Genomic DNA, 22,397 nt, shown 5'->3' with positions numbered 1-22,397 from the left:
AGAAAAGCATCAAATCAAACATAAAAAATAAAACAAAGTAAAATAGATATGATTTAAATATGAAGAAGAACTTCAATTTCGAGCAGAATAAAATGAAAAATTAAATACGAGGAATAAAAATTAATATGCTGTGCAATTTTTTTCAGAAAACGGATTTTAAATTTCAGTTAAGAATTTAGGGATGCAAACCAAACTATTTTTAAAGAAATTAAAATTTGTTTTTTTTTTTTATTAAAGAATATGCTATTTGTATTACTATTGTAATAGTTAATCATGACAGTTAGGCGAAGTTAGTCCAACTGTAGCCAATGTCTTCTACGCTGAATATTACGCAAATCACCAATAAGAATGCCAAAGTTTTCGACTAACAAAAAGTGTTTCTGATCTTTATTTTTAATGCCTGAAAAGTTAGAACACATCTACAAATTTTTGACTGTCAAAATTGGGTAAAAATAGGAAGCGATTTTGAATAATTTTCACCTTAAGTTAAAAAACCTCATCAAATCGTGTTGCTGTTTCCAGTGCCATTTGCCGATATCAGCAATTCTGCTTGGTGATACCAAGCGAATTTAAGGCAGAGGGTGCGTTTCTTGTTTGTCAGTGGTACCATATCTGTGATCAAGAATATGACTTCCATCACACACATGTCACAGCCTCTTTATAGGGTGGACCCATTCATACATCCATTCATTCAACTACAGATCGCAATATTGACCTGAGGCCTAGAACGATCAATCTTAAATTAAGTTAAGTAATTAAGATTTGTTATGGGAACATAAAGGACTTTGTGACCATATAGATTTAACGTGCACCAATCATCATTTACATCAAGGGGAGTCTTCAGCTTGCCAGGATCGATCTCACGACCTCTTGGACATGGGCCAAACGCCCTACCTACCAGGCTATCTCGGCCTCATTGAATCGATTTTTTTCGAACGATTAATTGAGAACATTTTTTATTTTGCAATTAAAACTTTTTTAATATATATATATATATATATATATATATATATATATATATATATATATATATATATATATATATATATATATATATTAAGTTAGTTTGATTGTTTGCAAGTTCAGACCATCCCTTACAGCAAAGTATTCTGAGAAAAAAATATTTTAAGAACTACCAGAATATGGAGAAATGTATAGTTATCTGGCTTTATGAGGACACCAAAAAACTAGGAAATTATTACTGAAGCTCTTCGGTAATGATTTTTTAGAAAATTAACAGTAAAATATGGTTTTATAATATGTAAAAAGTTTTATCATAATACATTAGAACATGGAAGGAAAAACATTTATTCTGTTAAAATTACTTTTCAGTTATGCATTTTGTACAAAAATGTGTGATAATCGGATCGATAATTTTGAAAGCCAGAATTTGAAGTAGACTGTAATAAAATGAATATACAAATTAGGGAGTCAATGGCTTAACATTTTCATTTTTATTAAAGAATGTTTTTTCAAGAATGTATTTTTGTTAGAAATGTCGTTACCATTCTGTTCGTTAATTTTAACCGAATTTTTTTCACCATGCCGAATATATGATGATTTAAAACTAAACCTTTTTCAAATATTAATACAGGTTATTTGCAACTTTTTTATTTCCTTTAGCGAAACAGAATATTTTAATACAGAATCTAAAACCATTGGCTGACTAATAATACTGAATATAAAACCATTTTCTTATTAGAAATTTATAAATCCTGCTTATTTTTCAGACATGCGTCGAAACAAAAACATTTATTTCATCTTAAAATTAAATATATCATTCTTTTATTGGTAAAATAAATCTACATATTAACGGAATTTCATAAATTTGATTTTCTTTTCTTACATTATGGAATCGCTTTAACAAAAGAGTAAAGTAGCATATATTGATATATGAATAAATTATAACATGTAGCTGCATGCATTTCACAAAAGAGCAATCTTTTTCCCTACAGGGAAGAACTTCTCTAATTATAAATGAAGATATTTATCAAATTTCTGCCATATCATATATTTCTTTTGCTTTCACTTCATTTCGGATGATAACTCAAAGATAAAGAATAAAATGATAAATTGCAGAGAAAAATTGCTGTGATAAATCATCAGAAGATTATTTTGTAAAATCTTGCATAACGATGTGATGTCCTTTTTTCCCCACAGAGAGTAACAAGCAACCAAATATTTGATGGATTAGATTATTAAATGATAAAAATAATGGAAATTAATTTTTTTTTAAATAAAGAAATAGTACTTTTGTTCAAAGTACAGATGTATCGATAATTTAATTCAAGCATTTATTTTACGAAAAATCTCGTAGCATTTTTAATTGTGTATGACTTGGGGATTACTTGGGGACTTACTCTGCATAATTATTAAAATCGTGAAGTTTGTAAACATTAATGCAAGTAAATCAATAAATTATAATAGATGTAATCAAGTAAATGGTAATATAACTATGAGTTTTCTTTTCTTTAAAATCAGATTGGAATTACAATTACAACAATTACACTGTAAAAAAAAATTGCAGAGCAAATTAAAGTATAAAGTACCAGCACTCTCATTTTACCGTAAAATCCCTTTTTACCCGGACATGATACGGAACAAATTTCTGATATACCGTAATTTTTACAGCAATAATACTGTAAAATTACAGAGCAATTGTAATTAAATAAATATTACTCTAAAAATTAGGGCATAATAATTTATGGTGAAAATGGATTTTGGGATAAAAATGATTGTATGGTTAAATTAATTTTACGATAAAATGGATTTTATAGCTAAATGAACAGTTAATTTTACAGTAAAATAGATTTTACGACAGAATTGATTTTACTGTAAGATGGTTTTCCCGGTTGATGCACCCAAATTGCCGATGCTCTGTACCGTAATTTTATACCGGATTTTTTTTTTGCAGTATCTTAAAGAAAATTAAATTTTTACATTTTGGTTTAGGGATAATTTTCGTGAAGAAAGCTTTTTACTATTAAAAAATATCAGCTGTTCAGAAAAATTCAATTTATTTCATATAAGATCCAAGTTCTTGTTAGAAATGTAATTATTTAGGTTTCTGATTCGAAAGATGCTCAAATCCCAGTATTTGCTGTTTAATTTTAATAATTCGTCACAGTCGGCTTACATGATGCTGTTAGAACCATATATGGCAACGTTACTTTTAAAAAGTAACGAGTAAAAGTACAAGTATTTTTAAAAAAAGTAACGAGTAAAAAGTAAAAAGTTCGTATTTTAAAAAGTAACGAGTAAAAAGTACAAGTAAAAGTACAAGTACTAAGCAAAAAAGTAACGATTTAAAAGTACATTTCTAGGAAATCGAAAATTCAAAGTAACCTAAAATTTTATTGAATAATATTCTTATGTTCTTTAATGATTTTGCAAAATTGTTGTTACTTATTTAATTATTTTTAATTTTGAAAGTTATGGACATTAATTTATTTCTAAATTCGGAAGAATATTATAATATAATTTTATAATATAATCGTATAATATAATTTTAAAATCAAATATAATTTTAATATCAAACTTTTTATGGATTTGCACGAAAAAGAAATTTTATATATTGATTTTAATTTTTAGTTTATTATTTTATTTATTTAAATTATCCTTGATTTAAAATTGTTTTACTCTATAGAAACTCGTTTTAAAAGCACAAACATAAACAAGGCAAACACGGGTTTAAGATAGCTTTGTGATCTTTGAGCTAGTAAAAAATAATTGAATAAGCAGTATAATGTGAAACAGAACAGTCTACAGTTTTATTTGTAACAATGGCTAATGCTAAAGTCATGCGAGAAAATAATTTTCCGAACATTTCTACCTAACGGAATAATTAAAATTTGTAAACGAATTTTAGTATCAGCGGCTTAATTAATACCTTCGAGTTTTCAAGAGTTAAAATAGTAATTATAATAGTTTTCAATAGCACAAATAGTTCTGAAGTTCTTAGAGATTTGACTGGGCGTTGTTTGACAAGGTCGGGCATAAACATAATTTTAGTAAAAAATGTACTTCGTAAAAATGTATTTAGTAAAAAATGTATTAAGACAAAAATGAATTATTAGTGAGTTCAAAAAGAAAATTGAAAAACGTAGTAACAAAATCCAACATTTTTTATTTAAAATGTATTAAATAAATGCATAAAACTCGAAAATGAATGAAAATAACTTGCTAATTAATATTTTTATTCATTTTGCAAAATAATTGCATTTCGAAAGTGGTGTCACTGAGTCTGTTGCGAGAATTTCTCAGAACGTGCTTAGCCATGCTGAATAAGCGATCCACGGGAGCACTAGAAGGTACTGCAGTATTATATTTCACATATAATTTTTTTACGATTGGATATCGACTCAAAATTGATATGCCTTCGGTTTCGACAATTGAGCTCATGTATGCCATAAATTCTTCTGTCGCTGGTGATTGGCATGATGTTTTCAGCTTTAGAAAATTTAAAATCCCTGATTTTTTTTCTGTTACGTTATTAGTTATAGCAGGGTGTTCAGCTTAGACAATTCTTTCCAATTTTTTTGTAGCCTCCTCCCTAGCTTTTTCTCTCAACCAATTAAATTTGATTCAAGGCACCAGACCTGCAGCAAACAATAAATCGTCCTGCGATTTCACATCGCGAAACCTATCGCGCACGCCATCTAAAAGAGCTTTGTTTAAAGGTTTACAAACTGTTGTTTTAATAATGTTACTATGAAGCTCTTCTTCAAAAGAGCCGTCTTTTCCCTTTCAGGAATGACAATTTTGAAAGGTCAAGGCATTTAAACACGAAGTTAGCTGTGAATGCATATATATTGCACATTAATTTCATAAATTAAAAAAACATAAGCAATTTTTTTAATATTTTTTTTTTAGAAAGCTTACCGAGTTTTAGAAAAAAGTAACGATTTCATTCGACATTTCCGTTACAAATACTTGTACTTTTTCCCCAAAAAAGTAACGAAAGTACAAGTAAAAGTACTAAATTTAAAAAGTAACGAAGTACAAGTAAAAGTACGTACTTTTTACTTGTACCGGCGGTACAAGTAACGAAAGTAAAAGTACAGCCATATATGGTTAGAACTCATTCTCTTATGTAAATGAGTTAAGGTATTATTTTCATTTCCGGTGGACTTCTCTTCAAGTACACAAGTGCTTTTAATTTTTTTTTCGATTAAAAAATGATAATTATTTGTTTTCTAAATATATAGTTTAAAAAAATATTTTTGTAATTTCTGAAATAATTTTATTAGAATACAATAAAAGATAAACAATAAAATACAGTTTCTCAAAATTGAGCAAAAATGGGTCAAAATAAATATCTCAAAGCAAGCATTATCGAATTTGAAAACACCACGTACTCATTATTGAGTATAGTAATATGTCCAGAGAGCAAGTTATGGAAACGATAGCCCTCTCTTAATGTCCCGCAATCTTGTTTTATTCATACAAGCGGTGCCTTCCTTCCTAAACCCTTAAAGATCTGTTAATTTTCAAGAAAACGGTCATAAAAGTGTCTATTTTGCCAAATACAAGTATTTGATTAGTGCTAGTATCTAGTTTAAAATAAACTAACTATTTACAATTACCTTAAAAATATCCTGGTATTGCTATATGGTGTGTAAAATGTAAAATAAAATGTTTTCCGAGCAAAAGAAATGAATTAGTTTTATTCTTATTGGCGCATTACTACTGAAAACACCAGCCCGTCAGTATCACGGGAGAGAGAAATAGCGAGCGAAAACTCACCCCGTCATTCTCACGGGAGCGAGAAGGAAGGGGTTAACGACATTTGTTTCTCACCATCCGTCTATAGCATAGAAACGCATTTTAAACTGAATTGCCTTGTTTTGTTTTCATCTTTTTTTTCTCTCGGCTACTGCTATTTTTCAAGTTTTGTTTCTTATCTTTTTTAATTTTTTTTATTTTGCTTTGTTATCTAAATACTGTTTTTAAAATCACTTTTGTTTCTTGTTTTCGAGTCGAATTTTAATTTCTTGAAACATGTCGACTGTTGTTGTCGACAACTTGTATACTGTATGTAACATGTACACTCTCGTGTGAACAATAAATTACTGAAAATCCGAGTTCGAATCCGAGTGTTGGCTGGAGAATACGAACTCCACACCCGGCTCACACCGACCACAGAGCTTACTTAAATTATCCTCAGTGATAGACGGATAAAGGGGTAAAGTCCCGTTGCCTTAATGCTGACCGTGGGAGTTTTTCGTAGTTTTCGTCTCCATGCAACTCAAATGTTGGTTAGCTACGTCAAAAAAATTCTCCACCAAGGCAAAGTTCTCCCACTCTTTGACTCAGGAGTTCCTTTGTCTTCTAGATACTGTACGGAATTACAAGGCTACGGAGTTAAACATCAGTAGTCGTAAACCCAAAATTGAGTTGGCTGTTTAACACTAGACTATAAAATAAAATAAAATTTCTTTAGTGCGTGAGTATGCTAAAAATCTAGTATGTGCTCAAAAATGAGCATGTTCCGATATCTAATACGCGGAATTTTCAAATTCGACGATAATTGATTCGGAGCTATTTTGTAACATTTTCTCCCGATTTTGAGGAAATTTTTTCGCAGTGCATAAGGATTAATTTCTATTTTGATACAAAGAAAGTGAAATACCGTGATGAACATTTTATTCCATTCAAGCAATAATGTAAGGTAGTATTATGAATTAACTTATCACAAATCCGTTACAAGGACAGAGACAAACGAAGAGAAGATGACCTAATGTATCTGAAAACTAATGATTTAGCAAAGAGGGAAATGATCGAATCGGTAAATTAAAACCTATAATTATAGGATTAGGAACAATATAAAAAATATAAATATTTTCAATTTGTTCAAACTACGTTTTTTTTAAGATCGTTTTATTTTAATTACTATGTCAAGTATCGATGATCATGTGATTCTTGCTGTTATTTAGTTGGAATTCCTAAAATTTGTATCGTTCCTATCAGGAAATAATACTAGGAGGATAAGGTAATGATTACAAAAAAATAATCTTATAAAAATTATTATCGGTATAGCACTATATTGCCTCAAGCATGTCATTTACGTATATTACTTTCATGTCTTAAAAAATTTCACCAGTTTACGAATATAGAGGCTGGGTTACAAAATAGCTGATAGTTCAGTAATAATAAATAATACACTACGAAATTTTGTGTATTTTTCTAAACCAATATTAGAATAAAGGCATCTTTTTTTAATTTAGAAGTACGACACAGTTAACAATAGTAGTCATATTTAAAGTAATATTGATTTGTTTTCATTTTATTATTCATATATTATTTTTTGGGGGGAATTCTGCTTAATTAATTTTCTTTTTGTCTAGAAAATTCTTAAGATTGTTATCCTTTGGTTTTAAAAACTTACTAGTACTCAAATTAAAGTTCGCCACTGCCAGATATACTTAACTTTGTTATATTTCACTGTTATATTTTGCCAGTTATATCTAACTTTGTTATATTTAACTGTTACACTGAGGCAGTAATATTTAATTAAACTTAGGGAAAACGTACAATTTACTAAAAAAAAATAATAATTACAAGCATCCATTTGTTTTAAAAATAGTATTCACCATCAAATAAAACTCTTCTACACTTTATTTTTAAGTACAAAAACGCTTTATAATTTAAAACAAACAACAACAACTTTAGTCTGTGTTCTTAAAGAAAGAAAAAAAAAGTTAAATTTTTAAAATAAATGAAAGCTATCTTTTCAAATAATTTATTATTAAAATGTTTATCATGTAAATTATTTCAGGTCAGTTATAAATAACTCAGTTTTCAGCAAAAATACAATTTCATAAAACAAATTTAAAACATATTTCAAATTCAATCAGATTGTTTAAAAATAGTATTCACTATCAAATAAAACTCTTCTGCACCTTATTTTTAAATCAAGACAAGTTTTTAATTAAAAAAAATCCGATCCACTTGTTCTTGCCTGTTCTTAAAAAAAAAGAGGTAAGCGTATTTTTTTTAAAAAATAGGATGAGGCTATCTTTTTTAAAATTAATTATTAAGAAAAACTTATCAAGTTAAGCAGACAGTTATAATTAACTCAGCTTTTAGCAAAAATGCAATTTAATAAAACAAATGTGAAAAATACTTAAAATTCAAATGCATTTTTTAAAAAAAGATATTCGCCATAAATTACAATTCTTCTACACTATAAAGTATAAATACGTCTTTTAATTTCACAAAAAAGATCCTGTTCTTAAAAATAAGAAAAAGTAGTTTTCCTTCAAAAAAAATGATGATATTTTTCTTAATTTATTATTAATAAAAAAACTTATTAAAATTAAGTCAGTCGTAATTGACTCAGCTTTCGGCAAAAAGAAAACAATTTAATAAAACAAATCTAAAATTTCAATGATAGTATCCATTTTATAAAAAATTATTTCTCCATTAAATAAAATTTTTTTGAACTTTATTTTATATGCGCAAGCATGACTTTTATTAATAAAAAAAGATCTACTTTAGTAAGTGTTCTTAAAGGAAGAAAAAAAAAGTTATTATCATTTTTCAAAAATTCAAACTATCTTTTCAATTTAATTATCGATAAAAATTTCATCAAGTTAATTATTTTAAGCCAGGTATAATTAACTCAGCTTTCAGTAAAAATAAAATTTAATAAAACATATCTAAGAAAATATTTAAAATTTAAATGCTAGCATCCATTTTTTAAAAGAGTTTTCACCATCAAGCAAAACTCTTCTACACTTTATTTTTAAGTGTAAACACGACTTTTAGTTTTTAACAAAAATCCACTAAGTGCGTGTTCTTAAAAAAAATTGAAGAAAAATAGTGTGACTTTTTTATACTGCTTTTTTTCTAAAAAAGAAAAGAAAGCTTAAGTCTCTTTAAGTAAGAAATATGGCATTCAATATTTCTTCGCGAAACCCTTTCCGTTGAGAATAAATAAGAGATAATTTAATTTCCGCTGACAGTTTACACATCCTTTGGGTGCAATATATCAGCCCTTTCTTATACAGCTATTTTAAATTTTATAATTTGTTTAGTCTTAAAATATCAACTTCAATACACTGCGTTCAAAGGAGAAAAAAGAACTATGTGAGAAAAACTGAAGTATTCTTTACTGAATCAATGTGAAACAAATTATTGATTCTAAAAAAAAACAATAATAGAGTTACATGTTCTCAAAGCTGCAGTTTGAAAACATTTACATTTTTTATTGAAATATCTTTAAATTATTAATTGAAATACATTCTATTTTTATTACTGGAAAAAGAGTTTCGGTTACAAAGATAAAAGTATACAGATAATATATATATATATATATATATATATATATTATATATACATATTATATATACATATACATATTATATATATATATATATATATATATATATATATATATATATATATATATATATATATATATATATATATATATATATATATATATATATATATATATACATATATATATATATATATATATATATATATATATATATATATATATATATATATATATATATATATATATATATATATATATATATATATATATATATATATATATATATATATATATATATATATATATATATATATATATATATTATATATATATATATATATATATGTATATATATATATATATATGTATATATATATATATATATATATATATGTATATATATATATATATATATGTATATATATATGTATATATATATATATATATATATATATATGTATATATATATATATATATATATATAAAACTCAAAATTAAAAAATTGTGCTTATAGACATAGGGGAAGGTTGGTTCTTGTTTAGAGAACCGAAGTTATTCCTTTACTGTGCTATTACCCATCGGCAAAATGGATATTGGTTTGGATTTCATCACGTCCTCACTTTTCAACTACAATAATCAAGAGTAATAGTAAACAGTGAGCATGAGTTGCTATGGCTACCGCTGCTGTTTGATAATTTTTCTTAGAATTTTTTTTTCACTTTTCATTCTATTATGCATTAAGTTGGTTTTTGAGATATGAGACCAGAGAGATCCCATAAATACTTCTTGAGTTGTGAATAAAAGAAAATTTCATCATTTGAACGACATTTTTGTTTTTATTGTTTTAATTAAAAATCAAAAATTCTAACCTTTAGTTCAAACTTGATAAATTTTCAATACTAATTCAGGTGAATATTTCAAGAAAAGAGGGTCCAAACTGATTGACACTCTCCCAAAAGTTAGAGTTGAAGGAAGGGAAAAAAATGACAAGGCCTAAACTTACCGCCGCTGAAATCGTCAAAGCCAAAGAGCGTAGACGGGAATACCTTAAGCGTTACACACAAACGGAAAAACGAAAGGATTCCGTTCGCAAACGCAATTATGAAGTTCGTCCCTCTCAAAAGTAACAAAGTGGTTGAGAGAATTGAACCCTACGGAAGAGCGAATTGTAACTCTCTGAACCCTTTTCATGCAAATACGAAAACTGGGTGTTGATCACCAGTTAGGGATAAAAGGATTCATTGTCAACGTACCCAATAACTTGCACAAGACCGTAGAATGTCTTCCACGCAATATAAATGATTCATTCAATATTCATGTAAAATTGAAAAAAAGCTTAGCTTCCAAATCATATTTCATGTATGAGCTTGTGAATCCGAAACGGGTGTATGATGCAGCTTACAATCTCCATCAAACACCATTGTACCAATCCGAATATGTTAATATTGATCTCGATTGGCTGTTTGTTCAATGTCTATTCAGTCATCAAAGGAATTTACACAGAATGTGCCTGAACTGCATTTAAATATGTCTGAGAAATAGTGTTTCGAGCAGTTCAGGATTAACAGTTAAAGATGTCCAAGATGAAAACACAATAAAGTGTCGTTTCCAAAAAAAATTAGACAGCAACCATTTTGCCAATGGGTAACCAGTGATTGCCTTGCGGCGATCAAAATTCTCTTCATTTTGTAGTTAATCGTATATTTTTTTTTATTATTTATTATTTTTTTAATTTCAATCATATTCTTGCTCCTAAAAATTCTCAAACCTTGACATTCGTTTTTCTCAGAATCAGCTTCCATATAAATATACCGACCTACTCTTGAATCTTCAAGTGTTACTTCATCAGCTTAAATTATAATGTTAAGCAAATACGGGCTTCACGTACTCCGGTGCCTCACTGACTTCTATCTTCGTTTACATCAGTAATTTTGACGTAAATCTTTCTTGAATCATTTTTATAATATTTACTTTCAATGACTGAAATTTTGACCTCGATTCTTCTTGAAGGAATAGTTTATAAATATGTAACCGCAAAACACATTTTAAGGCTCAGTTGCTCATATTATGCTTTTCTTCATATTATTTTACTTTATTCACAGGTAGCATGAAATAATAAAATACGCGTTATCCTTATTCAAAAATACACATTTAGAAAATATCGTAAAATGTGTATCTTAAAACTTAAATAAAAATTTCTCCATTTAAGAGAATAAGGGAATTTGACAATAGTGTTTATACAATATATTATTTCATGCCAAACTCACTTCATTTTAAATCCTTCTATATCCATCATTTCTAGGAGGCATAGATATATCAAGACATTAAACATAAATGCATTAACCGCCAACTGCCATTTTGGCTTAACTGCAGCAATAAAAATGTATATCTGTGACATGGGCAGTCCAGCGTCACTTTAATATTTTTAAAAAATATATAATGGTTATTTTGTATTAAAGATTACGCATCCATCATCTGACGGCCTGCATATGAAAGTGGTAGAGTACGTCACTCAAAACTTTCTTTAACCTTATCGATGCATTAAGAAACCCGATGCCCAGCTGTCATCTAACATTCGGAATATCTGAAATATTTTCAAGTGACCCTTAATCTTATTCAAAAACTTTATTTTACTTTCATAAAAAATCAAATGTAAAATTTTTTCCAATGACCTTTTTTATTGGTATTTTCCGGCCTAGAACTTATTTCCAAACTAGTGCAAGTTTCAAAAATAGCATTTATTTTAAATTTAAAATTTATTTAAAATTTTAATGTAAAAAAAACTTTACAGTTATACTTTAAAGTTTAATGCTTGAGGCTAGCCAAAAGCTTAAGTTGACGATGCTTTTTTTTTTCGTTTGTGTTCAATGTCAATGTCGAAACTAACATAAAACATGTATAAAAATTTTAAAAGTTATGTTTTCAATGGTTAAGCTTGATTTAAATCAAAATAAAATGTATTAAAGTTTTTTGTTTTGTCTTGAGAAAAAAATTACAAGTCCTGAAAGTACAGAGTTAAAAAAGTTACGCAGGATTAAGTCAGTCCGGACAAACATAACACATGAGGCAAAGTAAGAGGCACTGTTACACCAAACAACACTGTTTACGGACAATTTGAACTGGTCAGAAACAGACTAATTAAGTTTTAAGTTTAAAAGTTACGAAAGGCGTCAGTTGAGACTAATATGAAATAGAAATAGAAACTTAATGACTTAAGTACTACGCATAAGGAAAACTATTGTCTTGTTTCTGGTTTTGTCCCTGCTTTATGGAAATGAATTGAAGGTTCTAAAAGTACTCGGTCTAAAAGTTGAAGCGGAATAAGTTAGTCGTGACAAATACTGATATGAAATAGGATTAAAAACTTTAGGAATTTAAAGGGTGAGAATAAGGAAAGCTAAAAGAAACTGAAGTCTTGAAGTTTAGTTTTGTCTCAGTCCTTATGGAAAATAATTAAGGGTTCTAAAAGTGCGTAGTTTAAAAGTTAATCTGGATTATGTTAGACGTGACTAATATAAAGCAGGAATAAAAACTTTATAGGTTAAGTGCTGTGTGATAAAGAAACTATAGTCTTGCTTTCGGGGTTTTTTTCCTGTCTTTATGGGGGGAAAAAACTAAAACTCTTAAAAGTGAGTAGTTTAAAGATTAAGCAGTCATCAAGTCACACGTTACAAATGTGTGACAAAAACTTAAGCGATCTTATTTTAAACGTCTAAGCTTGATGCGAATTGAAATATTCTGTGTTTTTTTATGATTTTTCTCTACTCAGAATCTGAGTCTCAGATTAACTGGAGAAAGACTAAACAGAGTCAACTGAATCGGATTTAAAATTTAAATTTATTTTATTTTAAGTTTAAAATGTGCGTAGGTCTAAGTCATTTGATATTATATAAAACAAAAATTTAAACATAAAGTTATTTTTTGTAAATTACTATGCTTGAAGCAAACTAAGATACATCATTCTTTACTTCCGTTTTGTCTCTGTCTTTATGGAAAAAAATTTAAGGTCCTAAGAACGCATAGTTTATTAGTAACATAACTTTATTTTAGTCTAGTTGATATTAATATAAAATAAAAAGCCAAATTTTGACAGTTATATTTCAAACTGCTATGTTCGAGTCAAACCAAGCAAATACTGTAGATTAGGTATCTAGTTCATCCCTGTCAATGAAAAATAAACCTCATGGAAGGTACATTTTATGTGTTAGCTTCATAATGAAAAAAAATTTCATATTAGCCGTCGTGAAATAATTTTCATGTAATTTTAAGTGCCTTTCGCTTATGTAATTTAGACTGTATTAAACATATCCCAAGTGTTTCAAGGGGACAGATACACAGATTATTTCAAAAATATTCACATTTCTCCTAATTTAAGAATAATAATACATATAGTTACCTTGTAAATTGTAAAACAACCATGTTTCTTTTGACTATACCGGCATAAGATTTGATTAGTTTTTTTCCCCGAACAAAATTCTAAATTTTTTCGTTTAAACTTCTTGTTTTCCCAAAATAATCATTTCAAATTTAAAACTGATCCCTGATTTCAAAACCATAAATATAAGTGCATGAAATTTTGAACATAAGTATTCAGTTGTTTTACTTTAATCTGTATACAAGAAGTTTAAAAACGCAACACCTTTTAAATTTCATTTCATCTTTTAAAAAAAATTAACGAAAAAGTAAAACAGGCAATTTTGAAAAAAAAAATGAACACTCATGACAAAAACTACTGAAAACTCAGGAATGGATACATTTTTTTTCAAATTAGAGAAAGATAAACATTAAATTTCAATTATATTGCATTTAATTTCATAAAAAACTAAAATCACGTATGCCTTAAATTTTTAACGTTTTTAAATATTCCAAAAAAAATTGTGAGCTTTTTTATCAACTTGCATATATATATATATATATATATATATATATATATATATATATATATATATATATATATATATATATATATATATATATATATATATATATATATATATATATATATATATATATATATATATATATATATATATATATATATATATATATATATATATATATATATATATATATATATATATATATATATATATATATATATATATATATATATATATATATATATATATATATATATATCAATTTATCGGAGATTCTGATTTTCAAAATCATAGTTCTTTTTGCCACACATTTAGTAAAAATAAATCTATAAAGTAAATTTTCCCGAATAAATATTTTGTCTGCCATTCCCAGAGGTATATTGATAAAACTACCAAATTTTACGAATTTATCATAACTCATAACATATTATTAAATCATATTTCAGTTTAAGTATTGCCAAAATCATTACCAAAGTGTATCAGAAAAGATTATTGAGATTTTTGGTATCCCTATAGAGCTGGAATCACCGTAAATATTACTATATTCTAGTAATTTTGTCCATACTTTTTCTCTTAGTGAAAGATATTTAGAATATTCATCGTACATTTCTAAATGAAAAACTATTAAGACCATTTAGCTAAGTTATTATTTATAACATTTTATGCTTTGAAATTTATTGTTTTATTCCTTTATTGCTTTTATTCGTTTTAATTTTAGTTAAAAAAAGAACATAATTCTAATTTTTAACGGAAATGGCCTTAATATCTTTAATTTATATTTATGTTAATGTCATTCTGTTAAAAAAGTATATTAAAATTTTTAAACAATGGCAGTAATTAAAAGCATTTTTAATCAAATCATTTCATCAGTTATTCACAAGATGTTGTTTGAATGAAGTTGCTTATCTGAATGAAGTAAAGAAATATGATACAATCTTTTTTTCCTCACTTCGATTAAATGTCATTCGCTATGAGGTTGCAATATTAACGCCGATATTTCTTGAATGAAGACAATATAGTTACCTTTTCACTCATGAATTCCATAGAAATATTTATTTATATCAGATTGTGTACACAACCGTAATAATTTGTGGTATATTTAAATTATCAGGTTTGATCAATTCAAGCATTAAATTAATACTTCTACATTTAGTCTACTTGGGAAAAAAATTTAGTAACTTTAAACTGTGCACGAAGGAAAGAAATCTAGTAAAATTATCGATTATAATAACATTTTAATTTAAAAAAAAACACACGCGCATAATTCAGAAAATAAAAAAAAAACAAAATATGCGGTATATAAATTAATTATTCATTTAGTAATTTTTCCCTTCACTGTTAACTGGAAATTCTGGTTTTCGAAATTTTTGTTTTCATTATCACACATTTAATAAAATTACAAAACTGAAAAGTAAATTTAACCGAATAAATGGGTAGCATGATAAAATTTCCAAATTTTATCACATTTATCAAATTTTATCTCACATTACATTTTATTGTTCATTTTACCAAAAGCATTATCGAAGCCTTTTGTTAAAAATAACCAAGCGTTTTGATACTTCTATAGAGCCAAAAATGATAAATTTTATTATTCTCTTGTAGTTTTACCCATATTTTTTCTCAGTATTGAGTCTGAACGATCAACCTGCATTTTTCCCATTTGAAGTATTTTAATCTATAGCAAATATCACAAATTACGTTTCTATCTTTATAAAAGCATAAGATAACTGTGGTAAAATGAATATTTAAATTATTTAGACTTTATCTTCAATGGAATCAATTTTAAATTTTCTGAATAACAAATCAGTAAACAAAAATTTGATTTTGAAGTTTAAAACTTTTTAATTAAAATTTCTTGCACTTAATACACCTCCTTTTGTAATATAATATTTATATTATAAAAAATTTAAATTTTAAGAAAAAAAATCATCCTAAAATTTTTTAAAAAAAGTTATTCATAAAATATGGGTTATTGAAAACTTGTTTACAATGTTGGAATTGTTATATCAGATGAATATAACAGTGGATAATCAGATATTTTAATATAATAAATTTTAATATGATCAATTTTAATTTTGCTGAAACGTTATTTGCAAAATGAAAAAAACCACTTGATTTAAGACCTCATATTTTATATATTAAGATGATGAAAAATGTGAAACATCTGAAAATATTTTTAAAATTTAACCATTTTTAATATGTATATGTTTTATAGCAAACTCAATTACTAATGTATTAATGTGCTTTTCTTCACTGTAAGTTTATTCATTTAAATTAAAATTATATTTCATAAAAGTACTTCTCCAAAAGACTATAATGATATGTGTGACAAGAAAAGCTAAACATTTTGTATTCAGAGATTCGCATATATCCCGGAGTATTAATTACCCAAGCGTATGTATTCATGACAGAAGATAACAGGATGAAACAGACTCACAGATATGTTTGAGCTATATGTTGGGTAATATATTTCGGTGTGGTTACAGTTGCCTTAACAAAAGTTAGTCCAACCGTAACCCTCTAACTACTGCGAGATATATTGTGGTCGTTTATATTAATGTTGATAGCTTTGTATAGCGAGAGAAACATACTTCTAGAATTAATTGATGCTATGCTTTATGTATGATATTCAAAAGAAAGTATAAATAATGTGAATAAATTTGATCCTGAAGGTATATATATATATATGTTTTCATTTTTTAAAATTACTTCTTGTGAAAAGGTAAACACTTAAAAATACTTGTACAAAGTTAAAATTTAAACATATTACATTCTTATAATTATGCATTATTGAAAACACGTCATCGAAACACACGAAAAAAAACTTCTTAGAGAATGATTGAGCATAAAAAAAATAATTTTTTTTAATTACTTCAAATCTTAGGTAACTTGTATTATTGTGCGTCAGATAAAAAATCAAACATTACATTAACGGTTGAAATCATGTTAAGTTTATACATGTTAATATTAAGTACATATCATTTGAAAAACATATATATATATATATATATATATATATATATATATATATATATATATATATATATATATATATATATATATATATATATATATATATATATATATATATATATATATATATATATATATATATATATATATATATATATATATATATATATATATATATATATTTGTTGGAATGTTGGAATATCTAGTTTCAAATATTTAAAAAAATGTATAAAATAAATTATATTTGAATGCCTCACTTTTTTAAAAAAAATAATGTTGACAAGCACTGAATCTGTAGACAAACATTTGTAGCAATGTTTCTATATGGAATACATCAGTTATATTAAAAGCTAAAACCTTCAATTTTTTAAAGTTTTTTAAATTTTTAGTTCTTTTAATGTGTTGCTATGGGTTTTTAAACATCTTTAATTTACTCATCATAAAATAAGACTGATGAAACAATTTGAAACAATTAAATGATTTTTTAAGGAAGTTTCTATAATTTTCCAGCTATGGCATGGATTTTAAAATGTTTTATAATTTTTCTAGGTAAATAAAATTTCCTTTAGTATATTAATATGCTTTTAGTATATTAATATGCTTTAGTATATTAATCTACATTTTGTTTCGAGCTCTTTGGTTGAAATGTTTTTTTAAAAAAAAAATATGTGATTCATAAGACTGTTATAAATATTCATGCATTATTTAAGTCCGATCTAATCAGATCTTATTCCTTACAGATAAAATATTATGGATAAATTTGACTAATTATATACTAATAATTATATCTTATACGATAACATTTACTTCACATAAAGACACACACATACACATGATTTTCTTTTATTTTCATACTATTTTAATGAAAAGAGGTGTATTTGCAAAAATTAGGATCCGGTTTTCCTCTAGACTACCACAGCTATTTATCAGAAAGGAAATAAAATTATTCAGAGACATTCGAAATGCCAGTTAGAGAAAAATGAACTGCAGTGTATAGATATTTTTACTAACGTACAATAAATATATAATATATATTTCCAAATGAATGGTTTTAAAGCCATATATTTTGGATTTATTACCAGAATTATGTTTTTTTCATTGTTGTTGCCCGAAATGTCATTATTATACCAGAACGGTAATTAAACCAGAATTGTTTTCTTCCTGTACTATTTAGGTCACATATGCATGAAAAAAATAGTATTTCTGAAATACATTCTACGATCATCTTACGGTTAAAAACATGAAGTGTTTTATATTATTTTTAAAATTAAGTTTATAAAAAAGGCAAAACCTAACAAAGAAAACAATTTAAATCTATTAAGTAAAATTTCTAAAACTAGAGACGAAAACATCAGTGTTTTTTTTTAAGACATTAGTTTTAACTTTTATAAAGGTTACTCTTACTGCTCATATTTGATAAATATATTTATTTGCGAAAGTAAAAATTGGCTGTATTTATCGAAAAATGGCTAATATAAATTGAAAGTACTAAAAATATAAGCTACATTTTTTTTAAAAAGAAAAACAATATTTGGCATGAAAAATCATTTAGAAAAAAAAATCAAGATTTTAAATTTTATACACAAACATGGGATTGATTAAATTATCCTCAATGAAATATTAAAATGACGATTAAGAATTTATTTTTCCTACAGCTCGACCGGACGAAAGACATGAAAAGTTCATTTTATAGTCATTTTACTTTGATGTTAATTTTCCATCATTTTGCGGTTATTATTAGTATTTGAAATTTATTATTTTGGTTATGATCTTAAATTAGCCGCTTCAAAATGATTGGGCTCGCTTTATAACTTAACTGAATATCTGCTAAATTCGTATGCAACGAACCATTCAGATTATTTTTAATTGAACATTTTATAATTTTAATGTAACAATTGGTGTACTATCTAGAAAAAAATATATACATCTTTGGGGTTATTGAGCGTGATGAGAATGGGAAAAATCCCTCGTGTGAAACACATATTGTTAGACAATAAGTCCACAACTACAGGTTTACGTGTAATTCTCTCTCTCTTTTCTAAAGCTCTACAGCCCTTAGGGGATCATGACCTGTTCCATAATTCTATTCCAAACAGTCCTCTGTTTTAACTTCTCCCTCCACCTACGGATCTTCATTATTACCAAGTCGTCAATAACGTCATCCTTACTCCTTTATTTTGGGCGGCCTCTGAGCCTGGTTCAAATAGGTGTGTAGTTGATGATCTTTCAAAGCCGTAATTATTTTCTCTCCTCTCTATATGCCCAAGACATGAGAGGTGCTGGGATTTGATAAAGCTAACAATATTTTTACCCTTTATGATTTTATACATTTCAAAGTACGATCTAATTCACCTTTCGTCTTTATCTTTAATAGGTCTTATTATTCTCCTCAGGATATTTCGCTCAAACACTAATATGTCATTTTCATTTTTATAAATGTAATTCACTTTTTGTATATTATTAATACCATACCCTATCAAACTTTTTCTAATAAATAATTTTTTTAAAGAAAAAAAAATTGAAATATGTGTGAGAATATGACGCCTATTAAATGACATGGAACATCGTAAAACGAATTACATAAGTGACTGAATGCTTAAATTAATTATGATGAACTGAATTCATAATCGATTAGGCTTGATAAGTTTTCATTTGCACGAATTTTACACGATCCTTTATAAGTTTCCATACAACTCTCGTTCCTGTATGAAATATTTCGAATAATCTTTTTTGCAACAAAGTAAAAAAAGGTTATTTTTTTAATGAGTACACTTTTAAATAAGAAATAAATGAAAAATCGTTTGTAAAATTTTTCCTACAAAATAATATTTAAAATTTATAAGAGAAGCGTCTAAAGTTTGTAAAAAAACTTAACAGGTAACAAGTTTCTTTCATCAGTGGGGTCAAAGAATGAGGTTAAATTTTAAAGCATGCACTTCATACGACTTACAAATAAAATATAGGTTATGACAAATACTTTTAACTTTTCTCGTGGGATTTTTATAAGTTAATTATCAAATTAAGTGCCACAATAAGGCACTAATATATATCTTCAAATCCCACTGTAAAAAATTCCAGATCAAATTGCGGTGAAAAGTACCGACACTCAAGATGCCGGTAATTTTTACCATGAAATCCATTTTTACCGGAACATGTTACGGGACACAAATCTGATATGACGTAATTTTTACAGTATTAAATACCTTAAAATCACTGAATCACTCAAACTAAATAAATAAAACTGTAAAAATTACGGAATAATATTTTATAATAAAAGCGGAATTTCAGTAAAACAAATTTTACAGATGATGCACCCTAAGTGCCAATAATTTATACCATAATTTGATCAGAAATTTCGTACAGAATAGGAATATCATGCATCGTTAACAAAACGTAGAAAAATCAAACTCCAATTTTAATATAAATATAATCTTTAATATTTTAGTATGATTTGCACCAAAATCTGTTAAATAGTAATTAAAATTATTTATGTATAATTACGAATTACGTATATTTAAAATTTTATTCTTTATAATTTATTATTAAGATTACTTAAATTCTAAGATAACTCAAATATTTTATTTATAATGGACATTAAGTAGCAAATGGTTACTCTTAATATAGATTTGCTTAAAGCTAATAATGGCAGAGGTAATAGCAATTTAAGGAAATAAAATTTAGCATCAGTGAAAAAAATACTAAGTGAAATTATGTTCATTTTTTTTATTTCTTGAAATATTTTGTAAAGGTTTTTAATAATTAAAAATATCTTTGTAATTTCTAAAAATAATCTTTAGAATAAGGCAGCTTAATTCACCTCTTGACAAAAAAAAAATGAAAGATTGCAACGTATAAAAGCTATTTTATTATTAATAAAAAAAGCTTATTTAAGGAAAGTTTGTTTATAAATACTTGTCATCTTCTAATATAGCTTACGCTTACCCTATTTGCAAACAATTACATCAAGAACGTACATATAATCTAAATAACGTTTGGGTTTTTTTTTCGTCAGGTGTTAGAAACGGGAATTTTATTTTTTTAATATGAATAAAACTAGTAACTTAATTAAATTTTAGGTAGATAAAAGTTAAATACAAGCAAGCAATGTTAAAAAAAATAAAGATAATTTATGATTTGGTATTAAATAATTTGTTTTAAAAAATATGTTCTTTTCAGAATTTTTATTAGGATTTGAGTGCTAAAAGCCTTCATTGACAATTATTTTAAATAAAAAAGCAAGTGCGTATCGAAAATGAACAATGTTTGAAATATAAATTACGAAACTTAAAATGAAATAATAAACTGTTACATACTTGATAAAATGACTGGATCCAAATTAGCTGGTTACTTCTTTTAACGTTATTTCAGTTCATGTTCATAACAATATATGCAAAATTCAGTTTTTGGTCATAACTCTTTAAAATACCAATATTTTTCAAATCATTTTCAGTTTAACAATTTTCAGCGAAAGCAACTAGAACCGATTAAAAGAAATGAAGACAAATCAATAAATTTTATTCTTAGATTCCCTCAGCAATCCACAGGTGTCAATCGAGGTTAAAACGTCCGAGTTGATGACATACTCATTTTTAACATTAACTATTTTCGTAAATAAAACTCAATAAAACTACTTAGATGAAAACATTTATTCAAATCTGGCATCTACTGCATAAATAGAGCATTCAGACAGGACTGTCACTTCAAAAACTCAATTTTTTATTGAAGTATTTGTATTTGAAACGATGAATGGAAAGACAAGTACATACCTAGATGCCATCGCAATTGTGAAAGCAGGCTTGTGAAAAGACTTCTCCATTCAGAGCCACTGTGGAGCGCTCTAAGTCACCAATAGTGATTGGAGGAAGAAGAAGATCAGGGCGCGGTCTAGTGGTGAGATGTGGTTGGCGGGAAAGCTTACAAGCGGTAAATTGGATCTTGCTTGACATCATTGATTCTGATCTGTATTCGTTATTCTTTTTTATTATTCGCTAAGAATTTTGTTTTATTTTATTTGTTCGCTAAGAATTCAAAATATTTTCATGGTTATTTCAGGTTTCTTAGATTTATTTGAAAATAAACGAAAATGCTTAAAAATCTAAAGAAAAGAAACTTTATAAAAAATATTATAAAGCAAAAACTAAGATTAAATGGCTTCAACTTAATTAAAAAAATATCTAAACGTGTAGAATTGTTGCCAGTAAATAAATGCACTGTAAACAACGCCGGATCAAATTACGGTATTAAGTACCGGCACTTTC

General features: G+C 26.4%; 1 protein-coding gene across 2 annotated transcripts in view; it reads right to left on the bottom strand.

Moving 5' to 3' along the window:
* LOC107454880 (neural cell adhesion molecule 2) overlaps positions 1–21,985 on the bottom strand; it is a 90,585-nt gene extending 68,600 nt beyond the window's left edge. Inside the window, exon 1 of one of the 2 annotated variants that reach the window (XM_016072219.3) lies at positions 21,906–21,985. The gene's annotated coding sequence lies outside the window, so the exon portion shown is untranslated. Of the gene's footprint in view, positions 1–21,452 lie in introns of both variants that reach the window. The other variant, XM_016072218.3, reaches the window with a different exon arrangement.
* Positions 21,986–22,397: the final 412 nt, after the last annotated feature.

The sequence above is a fragment of the Parasteatoda tepidariorum genome, chromosome 3 (assembly GCF_982258835.1).
Source record: "Parasteatoda tepidariorum strain Cologne lab strain chromosome 3, Ptep-v5.0, whole genome shotgun sequence".
NCBI classification, from domain to species: Eukaryota; Metazoa; Arthropoda; class Arachnida; order Araneae; family Theridiidae; genus Parasteatoda; species Parasteatoda tepidariorum.
This window is presented reverse-complemented; position numbering and strand designations above follow the sequence as displayed.